Source organism: Alexandromys fortis, unplaced genomic scaffold (assembly GCF_014885135.2).
Source record: "Alexandromys fortis isolate MF-2015 unplaced genomic scaffold, M_Fortis_MF-2015_v1.1 scaffold_52, whole genome shotgun sequence".
NCBI classification, from domain to species: domain Eukaryota; kingdom Metazoa; phylum Chordata; class Mammalia; order Rodentia; family Cricetidae; genus Alexandromys; species Alexandromys fortis.
The window spans coordinates 4,932,346-4,949,718 of record NW_026067929.1 but is presented as its reverse complement, the minus strand read 5'-3'; the positions used below and the strand labels follow the sequence as shown (position 1 = coordinate 4,949,718).

The following is a 17,373-nucleotide window of genomic DNA, read 5'->3' as shown; positions in this document are numbered from 1 at the left end:
GTTCACAGGTGGAGGTCAGAGAATGACTTGTAGGAGTTGTCAGTCTCCTTCCACCATGTAGATCCCAGAGATCAAACTCTAGTTGCCAGCCTTGGCAGCAAGTGTCTGCACCTGCTAAGCCATTTCACCAGCCTCCTTGCTTTTTTTAAAGCAGAGTGTCACTATGTAGCCCTGGCTAGCTTAGAATGCACTATGTGGAACAAGCTAGCCTTGAACTTCTACCAAGATTGACAGTGATGGAATACAGGTGCCAGAGTCTGATTTGCTGGCACCAAGAATTTGAAAACCGTTCCTTAAATGTTGGAAACCATGGGCCTGGGAACATGGCAAAGTTGCAGGTCCTTTGCCCCCGCCCAAGGACCTTCAATGGACCCAGGAGCCTTCTCTAATCTCCCTGCTGCCTCACCACGGAGGTAAAAGAGGAGGAAGCATGGAATAAAGGGGAGGTGATGGAGGGAGAGCCTGGAGCTGTCTCCCTGTGCTCTCCTGACTTAGACAATAAGTTACAAACACTTGTAGGCCCCCTTGGGTCTGACTCACTCTTCTGCAAGCATACAGTTTGGTGCTTTCATTTATTAAAGCAGTTGAGGAACCCTGACACAATCCATCTTATCCATTTTCCTGGAAGAAAGCCATCCCCACTGCAATCACGCACTCCTCCAGTCACCGACAGCTGCTAACCCACTTTCTGACGGCAGAGTGGACTGTTTCGGATACTGTTTGATTTGAATGAGAAGGTCCCCATGGCTCCTATATTTGAATGCACAATTTGGAAATGTTAGGGAAGGAATAAGAGGTGTGGCCTTGTTGCAGGAGGTGTGTCCCTGAAGGTGGGCTTGGTTTCTCAGTTAGCTGTCGCTGCCTTGTGGTTATATCTCCATGATGTAAGTTCTCAGTTACGGCTCCAGCTCCATGCCTGCCTGTCTATTGCTGTTCTGCCTGCCACGATGGTCATGGACTCATTATCTGAAACCATAAACCCCAATAAACTCTTTCTTCTACAAGTTTGTTGTTCACGGTGTCTTCACAGCAATAGAAAAGTAACTAAGAGAGAGCATGTGGTCTTTCATATCTAGCCTTTTTTATGTAACATGCTTCCAAGGCCCACCCGTGCTATCACATGAATAAGCTTTCATTCCTTTCTATTGCCACATAATAGCCCATTATATTAATTCACCCCATTTTGTGCATATCGTCCTCGGGTATTGAATGCTCAGATTGTTTCTGCTCTTTTGCTGTTATGAAAAATTGTAACAATCATGTGTAATGGTGTGGTTATATGATTTTAGTTCCTCTGAACTTTGCTGAGGTCAAGTGGTAAGTTACTTTGAGGGACTTTGGGGAAGAGAGAGCAGTTTCAAAAGCAAACAGGTAAGAGTGCTTGCTGCCAAATCTGATGACCCATGATTGACCCCCAGGATTTATGAGGTGAAAGGGATCGCCAACTTCCACAAGCTCCTGCATGCTTTGGCCATGACACACACACACACACACACACACACACACACACACACACACACACACTGAATAAAATTAAATGTAGCCTAAGAGGAGACTACAAACCTGCAGAGCACCAATAACTTCCCTTCTTGGGATTTAAGGAGAGCTTTTCTACAGATATCCCAGAATGCAAGAAAGAGGAGATGGAGCAGAAGAACACCAGGGGAATAAGCATCCCCTCCTCCTCCGGGGTGGGAGGAAGACAGACACCCCAACTGGTAGCCACAACCCATCCCAGATGTTTCAGCTAGAAGTGAGAAATTCACAGGGGTGCCTGAGAGAGGCCAGCTCTGCCGTGGGATCTGCCAGATCTGGGGAGGAGCTCAGCAGCTGAGATAATATTTGCCTCGATCTCCCACAGAGTCTGTGTGTTGGCAGCAACTCAGAAAAGAGGCTTCTGGAAAGGAAGACCAAAGTGCATTAAAACTTAGTCATGTCTGAGTATTTGATGCATATAGCAGTAGTGAGAAGAGAGAGGGTAAACCAAGGCACAAAGTCAATGATGCACTAAAAAGTTTAGAGGGTAACCTGGAGGTCTTGGGTACTACTTACTTTCCCTGGGCAGGTGGTCGGCTCATATTCAGGTGATCTTGGAGGTAGAGAACCAGGGAGCCTGGGGGATGGGGGGGAATGTCTCACCTGGCTGCTGTCTGGGAGACAATGAAGAGAAGGAGGCAAATGCATAACCGTGGAAGGTGGTGGAGTGAGGAGAGTCACATTGCTTTGCTGAGCTTTTGTTTACATTTTCCAGAGAAAGAACAACTGGTCTGACATTCTCAGCTCTTGCAGCATGAGTTGTCCCTAACTGCTTCTTATGTTTGCAATGTAAACAAGTCACCATGAGCTTGTGTGTTTGAAACTTGGTCTCTAGCTGATGGCACTACTTGGGGAGGAAGTTACATGCCTTGAGAGGTGTAACCGTGCCCGAGTCCTGCTTCTGCCTGCTCTTCTCTTCCTGTCACCGAGCAGGTTGCTGCTATGCCTTCCCCTCCAGGAGGAACTCTAGTCTCAAACTGTGAACCTAAATAAAGGCTTCCATCTTCAGGTTGCTTCCTAAAACATTGGATGCTCAGGAGGCGGAGTCAGAAATACAGAGCTTTAAGAGCATTCAGAGAGGGGCTGGAGAGATGGCTCAGAGGGTAGGAGCAATGACTGCTCTTCCAGAGGTCCTGAGTTCAATTCCTAGCAACCACATGGTGGCTCACAACCATCTGTAATGAGACCTGGTGCCTTCCTTGCCAGCAGTACATTGTTTGCTTAATAAATAAATAAATCTTTTAAGAAAAGAAAGAAAAAAGGAAAAACAGCATCAAGAGACAAGTTAGCTTCAGGAGGAGACTTGGAGTTTGGAAGGAGGTCTCAAAGTTCTCAGTTTGGGGAAGAACCATTCCCATCTGCCTTGCTGGGAGCTGCCCAAGAGAGCTCTTTTTACAATATACCCCTCACTCCTACCCCTTGCCTAGCAAGACACTGTACTTGCCAGCCCCTCCAGGCTCGGCACTGACAGCCAGTGTCACCTCAACTTCAGCTGCCATGGGGACAGAAGCCCTGTGCCTCATGTCTCTTTTTCTTCCTCTTTTCCTCTTTGTACTGTTTGCCTACCTGTCAGTAAGTACCAGGCACTCTCCACTGGCCTAAGAGACTGGCATTTCAGGGTGGCATCATGTCTCCTCTAACATTCAGGGTGTGGGCTTAGGCTAAGGATCAGGATTCTAGTGAGGGTCCTAACTCAAAGCCAGAAGGGAAAAAAGTCCCATGGATGGATATGGCTAAACTTTGGGCTTAAACTATAGAATGGCAGGCCAGAGAGTACAAAATTCCAAAACCTTGATTATGTTCTTGATTTTCATTAAACGTTTTTGAGGGCCAAGTTCATGGCCAAAGAGAACTGTTAGTACAAAGGCTTTGAAATGAAGAGGTTAGCAAGGGTGAATGAATCATTGCGCAGGCTGGCCTTTGGTTTCCTAACCGTGGTATTTCTGCTCTGTACCTTCTTCCAGGGATTTCTTGGAATGAGCCCAGGCTGCAGAGGTGATTGGGTGTCACTGTGGAGCTGGTCTCCATCCAAGCATGCCTTCTTATTGCTAGAGCTCTGGATGGCGTGGCTTGGCAGGGCATGGGGGTATGTGAGAGACAACAAGTCTGAACATGGTGTGGAAAGATCATGCGGGTCTTCCTCTGCGCTGCCCACCAGGGGCCACCGTAGCTGAGCTCCGGAGCAGCACGAAGTTCAAGTTTGACCACATCCTTCTTAGAATTGGATCCTTTGCTTTGTTCTACAATAGTGGGCAATGTTTAGACACCAGGAAACCAAGGAGATTACATAATTACATGATAATAGTACATTTTAAAGTAGTGAATGGAGCCTGTGGTGTTTTTTATTAGTTCATAATGAAAAACCTCATTTAAAATAGGGAATTCTTGATGTCCATCAATCTATGAAAATGGGGTGCACAGTCACCATGGAATTTTATTCAGCTGTAAAGAAACATGTAATTTGCAGGGAAATGAATATAACTGGAAAATACTATGTTAAGTATGGTAACTTGGGAAGACATCAATGTACTCTCATATATGGCTCTAGTTACATGTGTATATTTATGTGGAATGGTGTGGGCAGAGGTCAGGAAACCATGAAGGAGGAAAGAAAAAGTCTTTAAGGGTGTTGGGAGGGAGGGTAACCGAACATGTGACAGGAAGGTGGAAAGGGAAGTACTGGGGACAAAGGGGACAGAATGGGGGTACAGAGATAGGGAATGGAGGGAGGAATCAACAAAACCCAAGTAAACACGTATGAAATGTATGAGGAAATGTGTTATTTTCCATGCTAATCTAAAACAATGACAAAACAAAAATAGAGGTGGGGCTGAGGATAGGACTCAGGCCGAGTCTGTCCCCAGAAACAACATAAGAAGCCAGACATTACTGCACCCATAACCCCAGCAGAGGAGCAGCTAGCTGGGGGAGGCGAGTCTTGGCTTCAGAAAGCTGCCCTCTGATCTCTTCATGCGTGTTTCCATCCCTGGATACATACACATGCACACATATGCACATGAGCAAACCTATGTACACCCATGCGCACACACAAAATAAGTATGTACATAGTTAAAAACAAACAAAACCACAGGAAATAATATTTCTCATGTTCATCTACAACTAATTCATGGTGTTTTTTAAATGATTAATTCCATTAAAATTGTACTGAATGTGAATTTTCTATTTAAAATATAGACATTTTAGCCTAATTTCACCCAGTTCACAGTTTTAGAGCTAAGGGCTTAGTGGAACACACCTTTAGTCTCAGCACTTGAGAGGCAGAGGCAGTGAGTCTCTGCGAGTTGGAGAGCAGCCTGATGGTCTACATTGCAAGCTTCAGGACAGCCAGAACTATATGATAGAGAAACCCTGTCTGAAAAAAATAATAAAACAAGCTGGGCAGTGGTGGCGTGCGCCTTTAATTCCAGCACTCTGAGGGCAGAGGCGGGTTTGTCTCTGTGAGGTCAAGGACAGCCTGGTCCACAGAGCAAGTTCCAGGACAGGCTCCAAAGCTACAGAGAAACCCTGTCTCGAAAAAACAAACCAAAAAAACACAAAGAGCGAATTGAGCTCATTGTTTCTAATGTGTTAGACGTTCCCTGGGAAAGGTAGTTGAAGGTTACAGTTAGAGCCCAGGGAATGGTGTGTCTGTATCTTCTACTCCTTTACAGTGTAGCAGTGTGTACCATTCTGCCAATGCTCTGTAAGTCACTTTAAATAAAATGTTGCAGAAACAATGTCGTGGAAGCTCTGAGTCCAGGCCTCCAGAGAGACAATGTGAACAAGATCTCATGTAGCTCATGCTGACCTCAAACTCATGATGGAGGGTGACCTTAAACTTCTGACCCGTCTGCACCCACCACCTCTTGAAGGCTGGGATTACAAGTGTGTGCACTCATACTTACTGAAGCAGTTCTGGACTCAAACCCAGAACCTCATCGATGTATTACATTGTAGAAACTGTCACACCTCATGAGCTCCGCCTCCAGTTTCAGCTTCCAGAACACTGTGAATGGGACAGGCCAGCTAAAGCCTCTCCAGGCCCGCGTCTGTCGTTCATGTCTACTCGCCATGCTGTAGGCTATGGGAATAATTTGTTTCCTTCTATGTCTGAGGAGTATTCCATTGTGCAGATGTACAACAGCTTGTTGAATCACCCGTTAGTTGTTAAGGTTGGCTCTGATTCAGCACGATTATCAATAGAGCTATTATAAACCTTTTGTCATTTTAATTCATAAAACTGCAGTGTTTTCAAAACTGCTTTATCAGCAGAAATATTAAACAGCCATTTCTAATGTCTGGCTTTATATGTTAAGGCTTTACCTTAGTAGTTCGGGGAGTGTTAAATAAGGATACCCTTTTTAATATGCTTTTTTTTAGTGTACATTAATTACAAAAGATTGATGATTTTCATTATTACATTTATTGGAGACATGTCACACAACCCAGGCTGGCCTCCAATTCATTATGTAGCTAAGGATGACGGTGTACTCCTAATTCTCCTGCCCACACCCCCTATGTACTGGGATTGCAGGCGTGTGCCACTGTGCCTGGTTTTCCCGCTTGCACTTTCATACAAACATGCTTTCCTCACACTCACCCCCACACTGTGCAGTCTGCCTCCAACCTTCTGTCCTCCAGTAGCTCCCTTTCTGTTGCATAGTCTGTGTTTCTAGAGTCTTCATATGAAAGATGCTGTCCTCATCTTTCTCATTTGAAAACTAGCTACATGGGACCGCTTGTACTCAGCAGGCTGTGGTGACAACAGGCTGAAAAGCTTAGCACTGGGATCAGCTGAACAACTGTGTGTGACAAAGTGCTCAATTCTGTTCTGTCTGTCTGTCACTTAGGGGCTTTCCAGAAAAACAGAACTGTCTTAGTCATGGTTTCTGTTGCTACAACAAAACACCATGACCAAAAAGCAAGCTGGGGAGGAAAGGGTTTATTCAGCTTATACTTCCTTATTACTGTTTGCCATTGAAGGAAGTCAGGACAGGAGCTCAAACAGAGCAGGAACCAGGAGGCAGGAGCTGATGCAAAGGCCATGGAGGGGTGCTTACTGGTTTGCTTCCCCTGGCTTGCTAAGTCTGATTTCGTATAGAACCTAGGACCATCAGCCCAGAGTTGGCACCATACGCTATGAGCTCCCCTATTGATCACAGATCAAGAAAACGACTTACAACCATATTTTATGGCGGCATTTTCTCAATTAAGATTCCCTCCTTACAGATAACTTTAGTTTGTGGGTCTACCCTGTGGTGATATTTTGTTTATGATCTAACAAATAAAGCTTGCCTGAGGATCAGAGTGTGAAGCTAAGCCACTAGTTAACACAGTGTCCAGGCAGTGGTGGCCACACACCTTTAATCCCAGCACTAGGAAGGTGGGGACAGGCAAGATGTGGCTGGGTGGGAAGAGGAATATAAGAAGGGAGTGGACAGGAGCTCAGGCATTTAGTCTGAGAATTTGTAGGAACAGGAGCGCCCCTTTGGTTTGAGGAATCAGTGGAGGTAAGAAGTCTCTCTAGTGGCTGCTGCTCTGCTTCTCTATCAGCCTTCACTCTCGATATCTGACTCCCGGGTTTTTATTAAGACCAGTTCAAGTCACACCACACTACCCGGTACAACTGACCCCTTGTTAACGTGATACACAAACACATCACCATTAAGCCACACCTTTTTTTTCTTAATTCATTCCCAAGATCTCACATTAAAAAATAAAAATAACTTTAAAAGTCCCACAGTCTTTGCAGAATCAAATATTAAAATTTCAGTCTCGTTTAAATATCCAATCTCTCTAAAAATTCAAAGTCTCATTTAAAAGATCAAAGTATTTCCTTTGTGGGCCTCTATAAAAATCATAAGTAAATTTGATATCTTCTTCAAGACGAAAGAACCAGGGACTGGAGAGATGGCTCAGTGGTTAAGAGCATTGCCTGCTCTTCCAAAGGTCCTGAGTTTAATTCCCAGCAACCACATGGTGGCTCACAACCATCTGTAATGAGATGCCCTCTCTGGCCTGCAGACATACACACAGACAGAACATTGTATACATAATAAATAAATAAATATTAAAAAAAAAAGACGAAAGAACCAGGGCACAGTCACAACCTGAACCAAACTCCAATAGTGTAAATAAGTCCATGTCCACTGTCTGGGATCCACTCAGGATCTTCTGGGCTCCTCCAAGGAGCTTGAGTCACTTCTCCAGCTCCGCCCTCTGCAGCAGGCACAGCTTGTCTTCTGGGTTCTGACTGACTTCACCTACTGATGCTGCTTGGTGGTCATCCCTTGGTACCGGCATCTCCAAAATGCTGAGGACGCTTGCTGCAGCTGGGCTGCACTTTTACCAATGGCCTCTCCTGGATGCTCACAGTGCGAAGCCCCAACTGTTCTCCGTGACCCCTTCATGCCTTCAAAACCAGGACCACCTGGGTGACTTGCACTACCAAGTTCTGCTGCCGGCACTAAGTACAGCTTCGGCTGCTTCTGGAACACAGCTTGTGTGTGCCGACCCTGAGGAAACACTTCCCAGAAGATTTCACCTCGGTGATGCTGGCCTCTTACAATCACGGCTAATTTCTTAGCTCCAGCTGAGCAGCATCCATTATTGCCAGTGATGCAAAGGTTTCACTTCAGTGTTGCCAGTCTTTTGTTAATCGTGCTGAATCTTCAGCCCTGGCTGACTGGAACAACAGAACCTTTTTTATTCTTTTTATTATTATTATTTTATTACTTAAAAAATGCCAACCCAAATTCCCACTCCCTCCCCTCTTCCCACTCCCTCTACACACCCTCCCACCCCACCCTTCTCCAATCCTAAGAGAGGGCAAGGCACCCTGCTCCGAGGAAAGTCCAAGGCCCTCCCTACTACAGCTAGATTGAGCAAGGAATACACCCAAAGAGAATAGGATCCCAAAAAGCCAGTACATGCAGTAGAGACAAATCCCAGTGCCACTGCCAGTGGCCCCTCAGTCTGCCCCAGCTGTCAACCACATTCAGAGGGACTAGTTTGATCCCATGCTTGTTCACTCCCAGTCCAGTTGGAGTTGGTGAGCTGCTATTAGCTCAAGCAAACTGTCTCAGTTGGTGAACCCCTCATGGACTTGAATTCCTTGCTCATACTCTCACTCCTTCCACTCTTCAACTGGATCTTGGGAGCTCAGTCCAGAGCTTCGATGTGGGTCTCTGCCTTTGTTTCCATCAGAACAACAGAATCTTAGTTCAAAATGGCAAACCACCCCATCAAGCTCAGAGGCTTTTTTAGCCCAAAGTACCAAAGTCCTTCCACAGTCCACCTAAAACACACCTATGTCTGCCACAGCAATATACCACAATCTTGGTACCAGCTTGTCTTAGTTATTGATGCCATAAAACACCATAACCAAAAGCAAGTTGTGGGGGAAAGGGTTCATTTGGCTTACACATTGTTGTTTGATAGGACGGGTCTATAGAGCTCTGTTTAGATCATGCCTCATCCCTGAACTGAAATGTTGAAGAAGTTCCCCTCAGTTCAGTTGAGACTGAGTTTGAAGGCAGAGCCTTGAGGGAGGTAACGAAGGCGAAATGAGGTCATGGGCTGACGCCTGTGGACAAAAGGACAACTGTCTTTCCAGGAGAGAAAGAGACAAACGGTGTCTCTCTTTTTCCACGGGTGTGCTGAAGAAAAGTCACGTGAGGACATGCAGAAGGCAGCTGTGTGAGAGGCAGGAAGGAAACCTCCCCAGACACGAACTATGGCAACACTTTGATCTTGAACTTCTGTCCTCCATAACTGTAAGAAAATAAATGTCCGTTGTTGAAGTCACCCAATCGGTAGTGCTTAGTTATGATAATCCTGGTAGACCAGGGTGGGTACGTGGGTAGATTTAAATGTATTTTAGGTAACTGGTTTATGCAGTTGTGTGGTCTAGCAAGTTGGAATTCTTCAAGGCAGCTTGTCACACTCATAACTTAATGGGGCGGGGGCTGTTGTTACAGCCCGTTCACCAAAGTTGTTGTTTGAACAAGCGTGAAGCCCAGCCCATTGCTTGGCCCTGAGCAGCCTTGGTAGAGTGACAAGTTCTGTTTCTGTTCAGTCCAGTGTGGGTGAGCCCGTGCACTGTACAGCATGGAGACCCTGAGGTTCTCAAACGACGCAGAGGCTGCCATCTATCTGTGGAGTTTTATCAAGAGCCAGGCAATGCTCTGGGCACTTTGTGTCATTTAGTCCTCAGAAGGTCTCCATGTGGTGGGCAGCAGTTCTACCGGGTTTACAGATGAGCTCATGAGGCCATGAGTTAAACTCAGGAGCAGAGCTGGGATGCACTCAATCTGGCACCGGAGCTCAGAGTTCTGCCATTCGGTTCTTTTGATTTAACACAGCTCTATAGCCCACACAGGCTGTGTATGTCCATCCCACAGACACGAACAAAATCAGGCAGTGATTTGGAGCACGAAGTTATGCATAGACCATGCGTGGATAGAAAACTCGTTTGTTTGTTCCTTTGTGTTCCTGTCATCAACGTGCCTGACAGAAACAACTTCAAGGTCTATTTGGGGTCACTTTCTGGAAGTTTCAGTCCATCATAGTAGGGTGGCGGGCACGGTGCTCCCCACGATGGCCAAGTGTAAGGCAGTGGCTGGTTACATTGTGATGAACTAGGAGGCAGGTTAGACCAGGAGTGGGCATAACCAACCGCCAAAGAATTGCCCTGCTGGCCAAACTCTACAGCTGCACAGTAGTGCCCCAAACTGAGGACCAAGCTCTCAACATGTGGGCCCATAGGAAAACCTGCAGACTCAAGAGAATGTTAACTTGATTCATTTCAGCTGGACCTTAGAACATTTTCCACCTCTTAAAGATTATTGGTTAGCAAGGCTTTCCCCATCACAGCCTGGTCTACAGAGCAAGTTCCACTGATTATTAACATCTTTGTTATTGGTATATAGAAAGACTACCAATTTATTTTTGTATCCTTTGCTGAAAGGGTTAGCCAGATCTAAGGGTTTTCTAGTGGAGTCTTTAGGGTCTCTCATGTATCATCTACCCATATAAAGACTTCTGCTTTTTCGTTTCCTATTTATCTTTCTCCTGTTCCCCTCTGGTTGTTGCTCTAGCTAAGAACTCAAGTACCGTATTGCATATGAGTGGAGAAAGTGGACACCATTGTCTGTTCCTGATTTGGGTGGAGTTGCTTTGATTTTTACCATTTAGTATAACTGAGATATAAGTTCATTCTTATAAGCCATAATCATGTTGAGGCATGGTCCTTCTATTTCTAGTTTTTTTGAGAGCTTTTGGTGAAGAAATTTGCGCTTTTGTCAGAAGTTTTTCTTTTTGCATCTTTGAGATGATAGTGGGATTTCTGTTTTGATTTTATTTATGGGATGTATACTATTATCGATATACACATGTTAAACCATCTCTATATCATTTTTCAGATGATAGTGGGATTTCTGTCTTGAGTTTATTTATGGGATGTATACCATTATTGATATACATGTGTTAAACCATCTCTATATCACTGGGAAGAAGCCACATTGATCATGATGAATGATCTTTTTGATGTGTTCTTGACTTCAGCTTGCAAGCATTTTACTGAGAATGTTTGCATCTGTTTTCACCAGGAAGACTTGCCTGTAATTGTGTGTGTGTGTGTGTGTGCCGTGCACATGTATGTTCAGGTGCATGTGCATCTATGTGCACTGGCATGTGGGAGCCCAATGCCAATGCCATGTGTCTTTCATTGATCACTCTCCACCTTTATTTTTTGAGACAGAGTCTTTCACAGAACTGGAAACTCCTCAGTTCAGCTCTGCTGGGTCCGCTCCCCTTTTCACAAGGCTGGAGTTATAGGCTGGTGTATGGCAAGCCCAGATCTATACCTGTGTTTTTCGGGTCTGAAGTCAGGTCTTTAGACTGGAGGAAAGCACTTTACTTACTGAGCTATCTCCCCTGCTGCTAAAATATTTGGTCATACCTACAGATCTCTGGGTGACAGCTTTCCTGGCACACCCCTGTATCTGATCTTTGCTCGGAAGCTATTTCACACTTGGACATAGTTTGCTTCTGAGAAGGCTGATGATTTCCAAAGTCCCAGCTCCTGCTATGTAACAGTTTCCTCTGTTAAGACCCAGTGACTTCTAAAGAAGGCTCTTCAGACTCAAGTAAACAACTAAAGACTCCCAGGAAGTTCCTGAAACTGACTGTATCACAGCTCACCAGCCCCCAAGTCAGATAAGCAGTAAGGACTGCTAAAGTGACTCAGACCAGACTGGTTGCCCCGAGGGACTCTCCAGCCCATTGAGCTGTCTCTAAGTGGTATGCTGAGCTCAGCACTCAGCTTTTATGAGCTGTTACTCATGTTGGGGTGGGCTTCTCATGACACAGCTGCCTGTGAGTTATTTCTGATTCTATAAATGGCCTCTCACCCAATAAACTCATTGGCTTGCCAGGTTAGACTTCGGTGATACCCTTATTTTGGTCTGTCATCTGGGGTGAAGAGACACTTGTCCAGGTCTCCCCAGGCACAGTGCCAACTGCTTTTTCTGCTGAATTGTCCCCATCAGCATCTTACTTGAAGCAACTGTCGGAAACAGGCAAATCCCAACATTCCGATTTGAAATGTCCCCAGTAAAGCACCCAGTAATCTGCTTCTGTCCCCATGGCTGTGGCAGATAGCACTGCTCAGTAGTGGCTGCTTTAGAACAACCCATTCTTGCATTTCTTTTCTTTCTCTCTTTCTTTTCTTTTTTGTTTTTGTTTTTTTTTTTTTTTTTTTTTTTTTTTTTTTTTTTTTTTTTGACAGGTTTTTCTGTGTAGCCCTGGTTATCCTGGAACTCTCTCTGTAGACCAGGCTGGTCTTGAACTACTCACAGAGATTCTTCGCCTGCCTCTACTTCCTGAGTTCTAGGATTAAAGGTATCACTACCACCAGGCCCATCCTTGCATTTCTCACAGCCTAGGCCTTGCTTTCCCGCAAGCACGGGAAGCCTGCCGAGGTTATCGAAGGCTCTCAGCCACTCTCAGCAAAGTCTCTTGTCCATTTCCAAAGCCACTTCCACTGGGGAGGTTTAGTTAAAAGCAGCACCTACTTCAGATACCGACCGATAATCACTAAATTTAGCCCCAATCTTAGTGGGGTGAAACCGTTAACATTGTTGTATATTGTGACTGTCAAATTTCTGCTTCTGGGAGAGGGAGGCCTGGCTGTGTGATATGGCCTCTGCGTCTCTCAGGTGTGAGCAGGAGCTGCAATCAGACCCATGCTATGTCATATAAGCCCACGGGGCCACACCAAGAAAGCATGGCAGCTATTTCCCTAAAATAGAGATGTGACAAGGGAGGGAGGGAGGGAGAGAGAGGGAGAAGGAGGGAGGGAGGGAGGGAGGGAGGGAGAGAGAGGGAGAGGGAGGGAGGGAGGGAGGGAGGGAGGGAGGGAGGGAGGGAGGGAGAGAGAGAGAGAAAAGCAACCCCCCCCCATGCCTGTCCTCACTATGGCACTTCCTACTCGCCTCTCTTCAGCTGCAGCCTGTAAGTGGGAACAGATGAGGTGGGGGTGCTCTCCTCAGGTACTTTCCCCAGATACCCTGAAGGTGTTTCCGTTTTCTTTGGAGGGTGGTTCAGAAGGAATTCTTTTTCTAACCTTGTGATCTAGGGCAGTGATCTTCATAGGGGCTGGCGCAGTCAGCAGTTTTGTTTAACTTTGCCCTTGTTTCTTTGTTAACTCAGCTTGGACTCATCGGTCCCTGGAATTTGGTTCCTTATTTTCTAATGAAAAATCAAAACAACATTGCAAGAGTAACTTGCGGCAACTGCGGAGTGGAGTTCGACCCTGAAGCTTGGTGCTCACTCAGCTGGGAGAACTCATCTGGGAACCCGCACCGACTTTTTTTTTTTTTTTTTTTAATTTTTTCGAGACAGGGTTTCTCTGTAGTTTTTGGTGCCTGTCCTGGAACTAGCTCTTGTAGACCAGGCTGGCCTCGAACCCACAGAGATCCGCCTGCCTCTGCCTCCCGAGTGCTGGGATTAAAGGCATGCGCCACCACCGCCCGGTCCGCAACGACTTTAACTGTGGGATGGGTTTCCAGTGGAGTCTGACAGGAAGCAGCTGATGCCAGAAAGCCGCCACTTCCGGTGTTACAGCCCCTACCCGGAACCCCAGCTGGCCCCAGAAAAAAATTCATGACTATGACCGGTCCTCAATTCATTCTAGGTGGTAACACCTTGGTGGCGTCTTTTCGTTATTCAGCTGTTTAAAAGTAAGACATCGGGTTTGGAGAGATGGCCCAGTGGTTAAAAGCATTCGCCCCTCTTCCTCTGGAGGACTTGTGTTCTATTCCCAGGACCACTCTGGTCATTCCCGACTGCCTGTAAGTACAGCTCCCGGAAATCCAATGCTCTTCTTTGTGGTCATCCACACATACATGGCACACACGCACACAAACACTCAGATATGTAAATAAAAATAAATCTTTTGCCCGGGGGTGGTGGCGCACACCTTTAATCCCAGCATTCGGGAGGCAGAAGGCAGGCGATCTCTGTGAGTTCGAGGCCAGCTTGGTCTACAAAGTGAGTTCCAGGCCAACCAGGGCTACCCAGTGAGACCCTGTCTCAAAAACACAAAGAAAACAAACAAAACAAAATAGCAACAAACAAAACAAACCCTAAAATATACCTATTGTCTATTTCAGTCGAGTCTCAAGGCGGTATGTAATTCCACTACAGACACATCAGACTAGCACATGAAGGGTTCTGTTTGCGGGTGAACCAGCTGTAAGAGAGAGCATTGGGCATGCCCGATCTGTCTCCAGGCACAGAGTCAGACAGTTAGAATAAAACCGTTCTAAATAGAGTGAGTTCCACGACAGACATCCCTCAGGCAGCCGTGAGCCTGAGATAAGGTAGTACAGTAGAGATATGACCACCTTATTCCTGGTTCTGTACTCTGGTTCCTTCTTCTGGACACTAACACTATTCTGAGCTCCTTCCGGAGACTGCGCCTCCTAATCCCCCACTGGGAGAGTTAGGATCAGCAGCTGAACGCGATGTGTAGAGGTCCGCTAAGGCATCCACCATGGTGCGGCGGTTTGACAATGCGTCCGTCCCCTGTCGTATTTCCTAGAATTCCCTTTGCTATGTTCCCAGGTTGGGTGAGATGGGAGGAATGTGTTCTCTAGAGCGGTGGAGCGAGGAAGGCTGCAGCCTTTCTGTAGCGCTCCCCATGGCACTGCTCTGCCGCCTGAGGCGCGGCAGCAGGACCAACAATCTGGCTTTCGCCTAGTGTGCCGCCTCTCTGCCCAACTGTATGGGTTAAGTTTCACGAAGAACAGCTCTCCGTTTTTGCAAGGCCCCCTCACCATCCCGGCAAGAAGCAGGCAGGACGAGCACCGGCTCTTGTTCGTCGGGTGTCGCTGACTCACGATCTTTTCTTACCATCACTCGGCCTTACGTGTCACCTTTGGCCTTTAACATTAGATACGGTTACCTAGCAACACTTCACAGCCAGCTTGTGTAAATAAGTCGAACCCTTGCAAGGACTGAGTGCGGTGTGGGGCTCAGTGTCTGAGGTTCATCTGGACCCCCGGATGGGAAGCTCTGTGGTCAGAGTTTAGCCTTGCAGTGTAGCCAGCCGCCCCTGGAAAGAGTAGAAGGGCCAAACCCAGTGTGATCCCCTGACTTTGCAGTTAAAGGGGCAAATGCAAAGAGCAGAGGCGGTTCTTTGGGTCGCTGGTGGGGGTTGGGGGGAGGAGAACTGTTAGTGACGACTTATTGCATGAATAATACAAACCCAGAGGCAGACGTTGGGGTTCAAACTGAAGATCAGAAAAGCAAAGCAGCCAAGCACTAGAGACCTTTCACCTCTGCCAAATCTTCAGACCGAAAAGGGCAAGATCCTGTCTCCAGGAATCCTCAGACTCCTCACTCCAGTGAGTTCCTGTCTCTTCCCCTTTATGTTCCGTTTTCCGCTCAGCCATATTGCTCCTGTCTCCACCTCCCTAGTGCTGGGATTAAAAGTGTGTGACTCCCAAACACTAGGATTAAAGATGTGCGCTACTACCACCTGGATTTGTTTCCAGATGGATCCTGTGTAGTCCAGGGTAACCTTGAACTCTGTCTCCTAAATCCTGGGATTAAAGGTTTGTGACACCATTCCACGGCGTCTAGTGGTTTAGCTTTGCATTCTGATCTTCAAGCAGACTTTATTTATTAAAATACAAACAAAGTATCACTAGAATGACTCTTGTGAAGAGCAGGCTTTCCTCGACCTGAAGATGGTCTCTGAGGCACAGGATCCAGCCTCTCTCCATCACCACGTTCTTCCAGCCCCTCGCACCGGGCTCCTCACAGGCTGGCAAACTGTGGAAAGGCAGAGTCCTTAGAATATAAAATCCCATCTATTAATAACAGTGTTATTAAGTTAGAGACTAGAACTAATGCTGGGGGAGCTAAATTTAGCAAACAGGAGAAAAATGATATGTAATTAGTCATATCTATTATTTCAAAGACGTGAAACGATACTTGAAAACGGTTTTAGTTGTTTGTTTTAACGCTCCAGTATCTCATGTAGCCCAGGCTGGCCTCAAATCTGCCATGTAGCCAAGGAAGACTTGGAACTTTTTCTTGACCTCCACCCCTGAGTGCGGGGATCAAGGCAATATACCAATGCTCCTGATTTTATTATACAGTGCTGGGAAATCCAAGCCAGGCTGTGCCTGTCAGGCAAACGCTAGGCCAACTGAGCTGAGCTACAGTCCCAGCCCTTGAAAACACTCTTACAGTTTTTTAGTTCATTATGGTCCACGGATACTAGTCCACTCTCATCTGTAGGAGTGTTCTCCTCTTTTTTTATATTTACTTACTTACTTACTTGGAGACAGGGACACACTATATAGCTATGTTGCTCTAGCTGTCCTAGAACTTACTATGTAGACCAGGCTGGCCTCGAATTTACAGAGATCCACCTGCCTCTGCCTCCCAAATGCTGGGATTAAAGACCTGAGCCTCCACATCTGGCCTGCTTTCCTCTTCTTCACATACTGTCTCTATTTCTGTTTCTTAAGAAAGAAAAGCAAAGAGCCGGAAGGCGGCTCAGTAGGTATATGCTGCTCTTCTGGAGGACCCAGGTTTGGTTCCCCACACCCAGAGTAGCTCACAGCTGGAGTCTAAATACAGTTCCAGGGGATCCCATGTCCTCTTTGAGGCTTGAAGGCTATCAGGCAACCACATGGTGCACATGCATACACATACATACATACATGTACATGTGTCAGGTCCCCAAGAAACTAGGGACAAATGGCCAACTGTGGTGCCTATTAGCATATCAAAGCACACACAGGCCTCCAGGCTCACTCAGTACCCATGGCACCTCTCAGCTTTCTTTTTAATCCTGCCCAGGGACTTGACTTTCTCTCACTTCCCATCCCCTCCTCTTCCATCCCCTCTCCTCCCCTTCCCTCCCATCTCCTCCCGTTCCCTCCCTTGCCTAACTTCTCTTTCCTATAGAACCCTGCCATTTCAGCCACATTCTCTCGCTAGATTCTGTTGGTTCTTTCCTTTCTTGCCCCTTCTCCTTTGCTCCTCCTCTCTTCTCTCCATTCTTATGTCACCATTACCCCCTTCTTTCTCCTCTCATGGCCCGGTCTGTTCTGCTCACTGTATTCAATCTGGATTTTTCCAAGAGCCTCTGGATGTACTCTCCCTCTTGTCTGCAATAAAAACCTTCTCAACCATACCATGGAGTGGTCGTGCCCTTATTTCATTCAACACGCAGGCAAAACACACACACACACACACACACACACACACACACACGGGGGGGGGGAGAGAGAGAGAGAGAGAGAGAGAGAGAGAGAG

At 46.5% G+C, this 17,373-nt stretch overlaps 1 long non-coding RNA gene across 1 annotated transcript in view; it reads right to left on the bottom strand.

The window, feature by feature from the left end:
• Positions 1 to 15,699: 15,699 nt before the first annotated feature.
• LOC126503243 (uncharacterized) overlaps positions 15,700 to 17,373 on the bottom strand; it is a 9,118-nt gene continuing 7,444 nt past the window's right edge. The window contains exon 3 of the long non-coding RNA XR_007592227.1: positions 15,700 to 15,876. This is a non-coding gene — a long non-coding RNA (uncharacterized lncRNA). The remainder of the gene's footprint in view (positions 15,877 to 17,373) is intronic.